Consider the following 12,688-nt stretch of genomic DNA (forward strand, 5'->3'; position numbering starts at 1 on the left):
GCTGTAGTTTGCCAACCCTGCTCTAACCCTTGACTGACAGCTACTTTATTAAGCTTTAGGGCAGGAGCTATCTCAATTTTGTGCCCCCCAGGACTCAAAAATACAGTGCTTTGGCATAGAGTAGGCACTCAACAATTGTGTGAACCGTTGTAGAGCTAGCCCTAGTCAGTGCAATCACCTTTTGAGGCTTTGGTTTCTCCAGACAATTAACGATTCATTGTCTGGATTGGCTGGAGCCATCACCCCTGCAGTTCACTCCCCACCCACCCAGGTGACCTTAATGTCTGTTGCTGGTCTGTTGCTCTTCCTGGAGGCAGAGGTGGTCTGGATATAGACCTAAGCAAATACTTCTTTAAGGGCCCTTAAGAGTGAAAAAGTAACTTGCAAGAAGTTGAGATCCTTCTGAGCTAGGAGAAGAACCACCTTGAAAACCTACTTTGGGCAGGGCATGGTGGCTCACACCTGTAAATCCCTGCACTTTAGGAGGCTGAGGTGGGCGGATTAACTGAATTCAGGAGTTTGAGACCATCCTGGGCAACATGGTGAAGAACTGTTTCTGCTAAAAAGAAAGCCAGGTGTAGTGGTGCACACCTGTAGTCCCAGCTATTCAGGAGGCTGAAGCAGGAGAATCACTTAAACCCAGGAGGCAGAGGTTGCAGTGAGCCAAGATTGCACCACTGCATTCCAGCCTGAGTGACAGACTCCATCTCAAAAACAAAAAAAAGGAAAGAAACAAAACCTAGTTTTGTGCCTTTTGAAGATAGTTAGGGCATCTTCTTTTTCCACAAATGCTGGACATGACAAAAAACAAACCCCAAACCCAGGACATTCCATTCCAACTGGGAAGATATCAGAGACTATTTTCAAGTGCAAGAAGCAGGTAAAACTCCAGGAAGTTGGCAGAGCTAGGATTATCATCCAGTGCCTTCATTTCACAAATGGAGAAACCAAGGTTCTGCCAGTTAGATTTTTTTCCCACCATGTTACTGCTAGCAAAGCAGTAAGCTGGAGCTGGGATTTAAGAGCTGCTGCTATTTAGAGGAGCTTGGGAATAAAATTTAAAGTGAAACTGGAGTTTAATGACTTTCAGTTTTGCTGTAGGTAAGAGAAAAAAAATGAATGAATGGACAGATGGCTTTATGGGTAAGAAAGAAGAGAAAAAAAAAAACTCCCAAACCCCAGTCTTCCTGAATTTCTCTTCTCCCCTTGACCAAAGGCACTGTGGGAATTTATCATCTTCAAACACAACCTTGACCTCCAAGCCAAGTAAACTGTCTTGTTGCTATTTTAGTGGCTTTTTTTTTTTCTATTAAGACACAAGGTCTCACTTTGTTACCTAGTCTGGGCTGTGGCACGATCATAGCTCATTATAGGCTCAGCCTCCTGGGCTCCAGTGATCCTCCTGTCTCAGCCTCTCCAGTAGCTAAAACTATAGCAGTGCACCATCATGCCTGGCTAATTTTTTTAAATTTATTTTTTTGAGACAGAATCTCGCTCTGTCACCCAGGCTGGAGTGCAGTGTTCACTGCAACCTCTGCCTCCCTGGTTCAAGCAATTCTCCCTGCCTCAGCCTCCTGAGTAGCTGGGACTCCCTGCCTCAGCCTCCTGAGTGCCTGACACCACTCCCTGCTAATTTTTGTATTTTTAGTAGAGAAGGGGGTTTCACCATATTGGCCAGGCAGGCCTCGAACTCCTGACCTCAGGTGATCTGCCACCTCGGCCTCCCAAAGTGCTGGGATTACAGATGTGAGCCACAGTGCCTGGCCATGCCTGGCTAATTTTTTTAAATTACTCTTTGGAGAGACAGGATCTGTGTTGCCCAGGCTGGTCTTGAACTCCTTGGCCTCAAGTGATTCTCCCACCTCAGCCTCCGAGAGTGTTGGGATTACAGGTGTGAGCCATCGCTCCTGGTCCTGTTTCCATGGCTTAATTTCCTTTCATCCCAGCACGTTTGTCTGCAGTACTAGACATATTTTACAAATCAACAAATGTTTACACAAGTATTTGCAGCTTGTTTTGGAGAGAGGAGACAAAATATACGTATTCTCTGCGGGGATTTGTGCCTCTTAATTGTTTTTAGTCCCATAGTTAACCCTTTAGCCTACTCAAGGTGGGGCTCAGAGAAGTGGCCTCCCAGAAGTATTTTGGGATATGTACTAAGTTCCATTTTCTCTTTACAAATAAAGTGTTTTCTCTCTTTCCTGTCTCAAATTCAAATGTCTCCTGGTTAAAAAAAAATAAAATGGCCGGCACCGAGGTTCACGCCTGTAATCCCAGCACTTTGGGAGGCCGAGGCAGGTGAATCACGAGGTCAGAAGTTCAAGACCAGCCTGGCCAAGATGGTGAAACCCCATCTCTACTAAAAATACAAAAAATTAGCTGGGCATGGTGGTGCGTGCCTGTAATCCCAGCTACTCAGGAGGCTGAGGCAGGAGAATTGCCTGATCTCAGGAGGTGGAGGTTGCAGTGAGCCGAGATTTCGCCATTGCATTCAGCCTGGGTAACAAGAGCTAAACTCCGTCTTAAAAAAAAAAATACAAAAATTAGCCAGGCATGATGGTGGGCGCCTGTTATCCCAGCCACTTGGGAGGCTGAGGCAGAGGTTGCAGTGAGCCGAGATCATGTCACTGCACTCCAGCCTGGGCAACAGAGCGAGACCCTATCTCAAAAAAATAAATAAATAAAAGGCTGGGCACAGTGGCTCATGCCTATAATCCCAGCACTTTGGGAGGCCAAAGCAGGTGGATCACCTGAGGTCAGGAGTTGAGACTAGCCTGGTCAACATGGTAAAAATCCTGTCTCCGCTAAAAATGCAAAAATTAGCCAGGCATAGTGGTGCATGCCCGTAATCCCATCTGCTCAGGAGGCTGAGGCAGGAGAATCACTTAAACCGGGAGACGGAGGTTTCAGTGAGCCAAGATCCTGCCATTACACTCCAGCCTGGGTGACAAGAGTGAAACTCTATCTCAAAAAAAAAAAAAAAAAAGTATATGCTGGGGCTTGGGTAGACCAGAAGGCTCATACCCTGTCTGAAAGGGGCAGTCATGGTTTAACTTCAAATGATTGCCAACATGGGCTCAATGTTGCCCCATTTTCCAGTTTTTCCAGAGCTGCTGAAAGCTTTTTTTTAATGCAAACTCTTCTGTTCTTTAACATTTGTAATAAATTTTAATAACTTCTAAAAGCCTGCCAGATTTGGCTTATCTGCTGTCATTTTGCTTTAGAGAGAGTATTAGATGCTCTCATTTATTCATTTGCCCATCTCTAAAACATAGAGTTGTTTTTGTTTTTCAGAGTTTCACTCTGTTGCCCAGGCTAGAGTGCAGTGGCAAGATCTTGGCTCACTGCAACCTCTGTCTCCCAGGTTCAAGTGATCCTCCCACCTCAGCCTCCTCCTGGGACCATAGGTGAGCACCACCATGCCGCCCTAATTGTGTGTGTGTGTGTCTGTCTGTCTGTTTTTCTTTTGGTAGAGACAGAGTTTTACCATCATGCCCAGGCTGGTCTCAAACTTCTGGGCTCAAGCAGTGCACCTGCCTTGGCTTCCTAAAGTGCTGGGATTACAGGCGTGAGCCACTGCACTCAGCCAAAAGTGCTTTTGTAATCCTAAACTTAAGAAAATCTTTTTTTTTTTGTTAGATGGAGTTTCGCTGTTGTTACCCAGACTGGAGTGCAATGGCACGATCTTGGCTCACCGAAACCTCCGCCTTCTGGGTTCAAGCAATTCTCCTGCCTCAGCCTCCCGAGTAGCTGGGACTACAGGCGCGCACCACCGTGCCCAGCTAATTTTTGTATATTTAGTAGAGATGGGGTTTCACCTTGTTGACCAGGATGGTCTCGGTCTCTCAACCTCATGATCCACCCGCCTCGGCCTCCCAAAGTGCTAGGATTATAGGCGTGAGCCACCGCGCCTGGCCAAGAAAATCTTAGTTGCCAATTGCTCTTTTGGTTTCAAACTAATTTTTTTTTTTTTATTTTAAGAAATTTGAACATTAGTATTACTACGAATAGTGGTAGAACATATATATTTAGGTCTACTTGTTCCTAAATCCCCACTACAATGACAGGGAGTGGATTTTTTTTTTAAATAGCATAAGCCCATGAGGATAAGGAGAAAGAGAACTCAACAGCAAGTTTTGGGTGCTGGAAAGTAGGTAGACTGTAATTGAATTAATAGACCCGAGAAGTCTGGATCCTAGATCAGCAGACTTTTTCCGTAGGGAAATCGGAGAAACCCAATTTTCATTGCTGAACAACCCCTGCAAGGCTGAGAAATTGGCAGGAGGCCGGGTGCATCTCGGCACTTTGGGAGGCCAAGGTGGATGGATCACTTGAGGTCAGGAGTTCAAGACTAACCTGGCTAATGTGAAACCCCATCTCTACTAAAAATATAAAAATTAGCTGGGGTGGCCAGGCACAGTGGCTCAAGCCTGTAATCCCAGCACTTTGGGAGGCCGAGGCGGGTGGATCACGAGGTCAAGAGATCGAGACCATCCTGGTCAACATGGTGAAACCCCTACTAAAAATACAAAAAATTAGCTGGGCATGGTGGTGCGTGCCTGTAATCCCAGCTACTCGGGAGGCTGAGGCAGGAGAATTACCTGAACCCAGGAGGCGGAGGTTGCGGTGAGCCAAGATCGCGCCGTTGCACTCCAACCTGGGTAACAAGAGCGAAACTCCGTCTCAAAAAAAAAAAAAAAAAATTAGCTGGGCATGGTGGCTCATGCCAGTAGTCCCACCTACTCAGAAGGCTGAGGTAGGAGAATCACTTTAACCCAGGAGATGGAGGTTGCAGTGAGCCGAGATTGCGCCACTGCACTTCATCCTGGGCTACAGAATGAGACTCCATTTCATTTCTTTTTCTTTTTTTTAATGAGTTTTTTTTTTTTTTTTTTTACCAGCACAAAAACCTGAATAAGAGACTCCATTTCAAAAAAAAAAAGATTCGAGAGAAGTTAATAAAGGAAACTTTTCCAATCGTTTTGTTACAGCATATGTCAAAATTTTATTACAGTCTTGGCCAAGCGTGGTGGCTCACACCTGTAACCCTAGCACTTTGGGAGGCCAAGGTGAGGGGATTGCTTGAGGTCAGGAGTTCAAGACCAGCCTGGTCAACATGGTGAGACCCAATCTCTTAAAAAAAAAAAAATGGCCGGGCGCGGTGGCTCATGCCTGTAATCCCAGCACTTTGGGAGGCCGAGGCGGGTGGATCACGAGGTCAAGAGATCGAGACCATCCTGGTCAACATGGTGAAACACCGTCTCTACTAAAAAATACAAAAATTAGCTGGGCATGGTGGCGCGCGCCTGTAGTCCCAGCTACCCAGGAGGCTGAGGCAGGAGAATTGCCTGAACCCAGGAGGTGGAGGTTGCGGTGAGCCGAGATCGTGCCATTGCACTCCAGCCTGGGTAACGAGCGAAACTCCGTCTCAAAAACAAAAATTATTACAGTCCTGCTGCAAGTGTAAACCCACTGGGAGGCTCATTCAAAGATTCATACTTGGTAGGGGCATTTTCTAAAACTTTATTTTGTGTTACAGTATCACATATGTAGATTAAACTGCACACTCTTAAGGATACAGGTTGATGAATTTTTACATTTGTACACATCTGTGTCTTAACCCAGCTCAAGATATAGAACATTTGCACAACTACAGAAGCCCCCCTGCACCGCCTCCCAGGCAATATACCCTCTCCCCACCCCGAAAAAGGTTGACCACTCTTCTGATTTCTATGTTGCTAGAGACATTTTACAGGAGAAGAGAATGATTAGATGATCACTGTTAGACAAAATAAGAACGTTCTGTTAAAGGTCGCCGCACTTTTGACAAATGACTATCAACTGAGTGAGTAGAAAGCTAGTTTCCCAGTGCAAATCTCAATGCTCTTAAATTTCAAAATTTTCTTTTGAAAATATTTCATGCTGAAGGCCAGGTGAGGTGGCTCAGGCCTGTAACCCCAGTGCTTTGGGAGGCCGAGGCAGGCAGATCACGAGGTCAGGAGTTCAAGACCAGCCCGGCCAACATGATGAAACCCCTGTCTCTATTAAAAATACAAAAAATTAGCCAGATGTAGTGGCAGGCACCTGTAATCCCAGCTACTTGGGAGGCTGAGGCAGCAGAATCGCTTGAACCTAGGAGGCAGTGGTTGCAGTGAGCCGAGACTGTGTCACTGCACTCCAGCCTGGGCAACAGAGCAAGACTTAGTCCAAAAAAAAAAAAAAAGCTCACTGCTCGAACATTTATCAGGAATGCTAATTTCTTTCCAGAAGGAGGTTATTACAGAAAGGTCTGGTCACAGGCTAGGTTTGGGAGCATTTTCCTTTTAGAAGGGTAAGGGACGAAAGAATGGAGGGGATCCAGAACTGAAACCCACACCATTTCCGCTGTCCACAGCCTGGTGTTTACGATATAGAGACAGGCACACAAAGACTAGTCGGAGTTTCAGCCCAGCCCTCCTTTGCCCTGCATCCCGCTGCTCAGACCCTGTAGGGCCGGGGGTTCTGATGCAACATTCTGCATCTCTTGCTCATGGATTTCGTGTCTGATTGTCACAAGAAAACTGTGTAAGGGGCTGCTGGACTCTAAGAAACTCTCAAAGGGTGCTGTGCCTTCCAGGATCAGCTGTTTCCCTGTTAAGCATCCTGCTCAGTATGTATTTGTAGGAAGAGACTTGAATTGTTCCAGAATGTTCTAGCAGAAATATCTCTTAGGAGTTCAAGACCAGCCCCAGCAACATGGCGAGACCCCTGTCTCCATGAAAAGGAAACGTTTTTAAGCAGCCAGGCATGGTGTCACACTCCTGCAGTCTCAGCTACTACAGAGGCTAAGACGGGAGGATGACTTTAGCACAGGAATTTGAGGCTGCAATGAGCAATGATTGTGCCACTGCACTCCAGCCTGGGCAACAGAGCAAGAACTTTTCTCAAAAATAATAATAATACACATACACACAGCTTCATTTGAGCCTTTGCCATGCAAAGGGGAGGGGATTCTTGTTTACAGCTCACAGCTACCAAGTAGCACTGGCTTTAGCAGAGAAAGGGAATTACAATGATACAGAGATGCCTCCAAGAGAGGACATCCCGCTGGGCCTTGGAAAGCGTCTGGAGCTGGAAGCCAGAAAACCATCAGGATTTCCTTGACTCTGCTCCTCTCACTCTCTCATTCCCTGGTTTTCTATGCACTGGCTTTTGTCTGCCTCTCCAACTCACCTCACAGAATATAGCCACGCCAAACCCCCCTTCCTAGTTCTAGCCAATCTCAGGGACTAATTCCAGTACAACACAGTCAAATTAACAAATCAAAACCGGGTGTGGTGGCTCACGCCAGTAATCCTAGCACTTTGGGAAACCAAGGCAGGTGGATCACTTGAGGTCAGGAGTTTGAAACCAGCCAAGCCAACATGCTGAAACCTCGTCGCTAGTAAAAATACAAAAAAATTAGCCGGGCGTGGTAGTGTGCATCTGTAATCCCAGCTATGTGGGAGGCTGAGGCAGGAGAATTGCTTGAACTCGAGAGGCAGAGGTTGCAGTGAGCAAGATCTCATCACTGCATTCCAGCCTAGGCATAGATAGAGACTGTCCAAAAAAAAAAAAAAAATCAGTAACTAATTGATTCTCAAGAGAGAATCTGATTGGTCCAACTTGAATCCTCTGTCCACTAGCCATGGCTGGAGGGGTGGGGTGTGCAGCATAAAGGTGGCTTTTAGGGACCCACTCTCTGGCTGATCAGGTAGTTCCTAGAAAAATCAGACCCAGAGACCGGGCACAGTAGCTCACACCTGTAATCCCAGTACTTTGGGAGGCTAAGGTGAGTGGATCATGAGGTCAGGAGTTTGAGACCTGCCTGACCAACACAGTGAAACCCTGTCTCTACTAAAAATACAAAAATCAGCTAGGTGTGGTGATGTGTGCCTGCAATCCCAGCTACTCAGGAGGCTGAGGCAGGAGAATTGCTTGAACCTGAGATGCAGAGGTTACAGTGAGCCGAGATGTGCCACTGCACTCCAGCCTGGGCAACAGAGCAAGACTCCATCAAAAAAAAAAAAAAAAAAGAAAGATCAGACTGGGCAGAGATGCCAGCGATTATCCCTGACTATGAGGTTATTTCCTTTTGGAAAATCCAGTACCAAACTCACAAAAAGTCCTTCCTGGTACTAAAATACCATGATGAACACTCTGTTGACTTCAATGGGTTATTCCACATTCAGCTTTGAATTCCCCACAATGCCTAGCCTGTCTCCTTCATCCATGGCTGCTTCTGTATTTAAACAAAAAAAATGTCTTGAAAAGCAACCAACTCTCCTAGTACAAGAAAATCTTTGCATATCATTATATATGTTAAAGGGAGATGGACGGCCAGGTGTGGCAGCTCACTCCTGTAATTCTAGCACTTTGGGAGGCTGAGGCAGGAGGTTAGCTTGAGAACAGTCTAGGCAGCATAGCAAGACCCTGTCTCTACAAAAAATACAGAAGTTAGCCCAGTGTGGTGGTGCATGCCTCTAATCCCAGCTACTTGGGAGACTGAGATGGGAAGCTCACTTGAGCTCAGGATGTTAAGACTTCAGTGAGCTGTGATCATACCACTGCACTCCAGCCTGGGCAACAGAGCAAGACCCTGTCTCTTAAAAAAAAAAAGTGGATGGAGGGGAGGAAAAAGCCAGGCTGAGGAGGGACTGAAGAAGAAAGATACAGAATGCTCAAATGTTAGGGGCGTGTACCAACTAGTATTAGCCAGAAACTCGAATCATGGCCCTGAAAGGTCTAATATGAGCCAATGCAAAACAAGAATTCTACTTACAAAAGTGTGATTTATACAGTTTTTTTTTTGTTTTGTTTTTGTTTTTTTGAGACAGAGTTTCGCTCTTGTTACCCAGGCTGGAGTGCAACGGCACGATCTCGGCTCACCACAACCTCCGCCTCCTGGGTTCAGGCAATTCTCCTGCCTCAGCCTCCTGAGTAGCTGGGATTACAGGCACGTGCCACCATGCCCAGCTAATTTTTTGTATTTTTAGTAGAGACGGGGTTTCACCATGTTGACCAGGATGGTCTCGATCTCTTGACCTCGTGATCCACTCGCCTCGGCCTCCCAAAGTGCTGGGATTACAGGTGTGAGCCACCGTGCCCGGCGATTTATACAGTTTTTTATGTGTCTAAAGCATCACCGGAGTCAGTGGAGTTCCTGCCTAATTCCCCCATTCAGTCACCGTAAGCATTGACTCAACTCCTTGTGTTGAACAGAACTAATGGGAAAAGTAACCCATGTAAATGACAGAGAGAAACAAAAATGATAGAAGATTTGAGATTTCTTTTTTTTTTTTTTTTTTTTTTTTTGAGACGGAGTTTTGCTCTTGTTGCCCAGGCTGGCGTGCGATTTGATGGCACGACCTTGGCTTTCCGCAACCTCCGCCTCCTGGGTTCAAGCTATTCTCCTGCCTCAGCCTCCTGAGTAGCAGGGATTATAGGCAAGTGTCACTACACCTGGCTAATGTTTTGTATTTTTAGTAGAGACGGGGTTTCTCCATTTTGGTCCAGCTGGTCTCAAACTCCTGACCTCAGGTGATCAGCTTGTCTTGGTCTCCCAAGGTACTGGGATTACGGAAGTGAGCCACCATGCCGGGCCTATTTTGAAATTTTTATTATTTTTGAGGTAGAGTCTCACTCTGGTGCCAGGTAGGCATGCAGTGGTGTCATCTCAGCTCACTGCAACTTCCACTTCTCAGATTCAAGCAGTTCTTGTGCCTCAGCCTCCTGAGTAGCTGGAATTACAGGCATGTACTACCATGACCAGCTAATTTTTATATATTTTGTAGAGATGGGGTTTCATCACGTTGGCCAGACTGGTCTCGAACTCCTGGTCTCAGCTGATCCTCCCGTCTTGGCCTCCCCAAGTGCTGGGAATACACACGTGAACCGTCGCAACCGCTAGCCACCGAGACGTGCCCTATTTTTAATAAAATTTTAAAATATTATGGCTGGGTGCAGTGGCTCATGCCTGTAATCCCAGCACTCTGGAAGGCCGAGGTGGGTGGATCACCTGAGGTCAGGAGTTCAAGACTAGCCTGGCTGATATGGGGAAACCATGTTTCTACTAAAAAATACAAAAAATAACTGGGCATGGTGGCCAGCACCATGGTAATTCCAGCTACTTGGGAGGCTGAGGTAGGAGAATCACTTGAACCCAGGAGGCAGAGGTTGCAGACAGCCGAGATTGTGCCACTGCACTCCAGCCTGGGCAACAAGAGTGAAAGGTCTGTCTCAAAAAAAAAAATAATAATAGAATAAGAGATGTGGTCTTGCTATTTTTCTCAGGCTGGTCTCAAACTCTTGCCTCCAGTGGTACTGCCACCGCAGCCTCACCAAGTTCTGGGATTACAGGCATGAGGCACCACACCCAGTTGAATGAATTTTTTAAAGGACAACATATTCATAACATCTTTGTAACTTTTAATGAAAAGTATATACATAATAAAAGAATTGGAAGCAAAAGTGCCATGAGGCCAGGTGCGGTAGCTTATACCTGTAATCACAGCACTTTGGGAGGCCAAGGTGGAGGGTGTTGGGGTTGGGGGGGAGGGAATCACCTGAGTTCAGGAGTTCGAGACCAGCCTGGCCAACATGTTGAAATACTATCTCTACTAAAAATACAAAAATTAGCGGGATGTGATGGTGTGTACCTGTAATCCCAGCTAGCTACGCGGGAGACTGAGGCAGAAGAATCGCTTGAACCCTCAAGAAGGAGGTTGCAGTGAGCGGAGATCACACCACTGTACTCCAGCCTGGACAACAAGAGCAAGACTCTGTCTAAAAAAAAGAAAAGAAAAAAATTGCCACAATACTAAGTCATTAATTTAATGCCAGGTGGTGGCACTATGAGTGATTTTTCTTTTTTTTTCTTTTTTTTTTTGTATTTTTAGTAGAGACAGTTTTGCTGTTGACCAGGCTGGTCTCAAACCCTGGACCTCATGATCTGCCCGCCTCAGTTTCCCAAAGTGCTGAGCTTACAGGCATGAGCCACCACACCTGGCTGCATTTTTGTTTTTAATATCTGTGTATATGCACATAGATAGGTTTTTGTTTTATTTTTTGAGACAGAGTTTCGCTCTTGTCGCCCAGGCTGGAGGGCAATGGCGCGATCTCGGCTCACGGCAACCCCTGCCCCCCGGCTCGGCGGATTCTCCTGCCTCGGCCTCTGGAGTAGTTTGTATTACAGGCATGTGCCACCACGCCTGGCTAATTTTGTATTTTCAGTAGAGATGGTCTTTCTCCCTGTTGGCCAGGCTTAACTCCTGACCTCAGGTGATCCACCCGTGTTGGCCTCCCAAACTGTTGGGACTACAGGCTTGAGCCACCACGTCCAGCCATGGATAGGTATTTTTAAATACAGTCTTGTGGAAAAAAAAAGACCAGCCACTTGCAGATCTGTACGAATAATGTGACAATATTTTTGTTAAAATCCATACACAATAAAAACAAAGCTATATTCTATGATATCTCTATATATCCGTATAAATTCACAGCAAAAGATCTAGAAATATATATATAGTGTTTTAGTCCATTTTCTGTTGCTTATAACAGGATACCTGAAACTGGGTAATTTGTAAATAAAAGGAAGTTATTTCTTACAATTATGGAGGCTGATAAGTCCAAGGTCAACAGGATGTAGCTGGTGAGAGCCTGCTTGCTGGTGGGGTACCCCTGCAGAGTCACCAGGCAGTACAAGGCATCATATGGAAAGGGGGCTGAGCTGCTCACTTGCTAGCTCAGGTGTCTACTTATAAAGCCATTAGTCCCCCTCCCAAGATAACCCATTAATCCATTAACCCGTTAATACATGAATCCATGAATAGATTAATCCATTCATGAAGGCTCCACCCTCGTCATCTAATCGCCCCTTAAAGGGCCCACCATACAGTACTGCCACATTGGGGACTGAATTTCCAACACATGATTTGTACCTCATCTGCAAAGTTTAAATATTTTGCATTAATTCGCGTGTTGTGTAAGTAAAAATTTAAACATAATTTTTCAGAGATAACTGCCCAGACCAGCTCCCGGGTTTGGCCGTAGATCCTCTGATGCGTGTTTCTGATCGAATCAATTTCTTCTCCCGGAGACACCCAATCAGGGTCGTGTGGATTATTTGTGGGTTAACCAGGTCCCCGGTTAACCATCCAACTCAGAATATAATAGAGTTTCTAAAAATGCTTTTTGCTGTAAAACCTATTTGGAACAAACCTGGGTCTAAAGATTGGAGTAAGTACTTATTTTCGAATACATGACTTTTGAAAATAATTCTATAGGAATCAGAACACATGTTAAGTAAAAAAAAAAAAAACAAAAACCTCAGCGAAAATGCCTTTCAATTTCGAGAATAAATTCTAGAAAACGCATTAAGTAACTCTCTAGAAGAAATAATTCGCAGCTAGGTAGCGTGGCCGAGCGGTCTAAGGCGCTGGATTAAGGCTCCAGTCTCTTCGGGGGCGTGGGTTCGAATCCCACCGCTGCCAAGGTGGATTGTTTTTGTCTCCGCTGCACACACTGCCATCTCCGTTTTGAGCACGCCATCAGCGCCCCCTGCTGCAGGGCGGGGCATGGCCTCCATAAATGGCGCGGCGGAGGGGCGGAGCTCCGTGCCCCGGGGCGGGGCATTGTGGGTAAGAGGAAGCGCTGGGGCCGGCCTGCTCCC

At 46.0% G+C, this 12,688-nt stretch overlaps 1 non-coding gene across 1 annotated transcript; it reads left to right on the forward strand.

Annotated features, from left to right (window-relative positions):
• Positions 1–12,427: 12,427 nt before the first annotated feature.
• TRNAL-AAG (transfer RNA leucine (anticodon AAG)) lies at positions 12,428–12,509 on the forward strand. Its single transcript has one exon. It is a non-coding gene; the product is annotated as a tRNA-Leu (tRNA).
• The last annotated feature ends 179 nt before the right edge of the window (positions 12,510–12,688 follow it).

This window comes from Callithrix jacchus, chromosome 12, assembly GCF_049354715.1.
Source record: "Callithrix jacchus isolate 240 chromosome 12, calJac240_pri, whole genome shotgun sequence".
Lineage (NCBI taxonomy): Eukaryota > Metazoa > Chordata > Mammalia > Primates > Cebidae > Callithrix > Callithrix jacchus.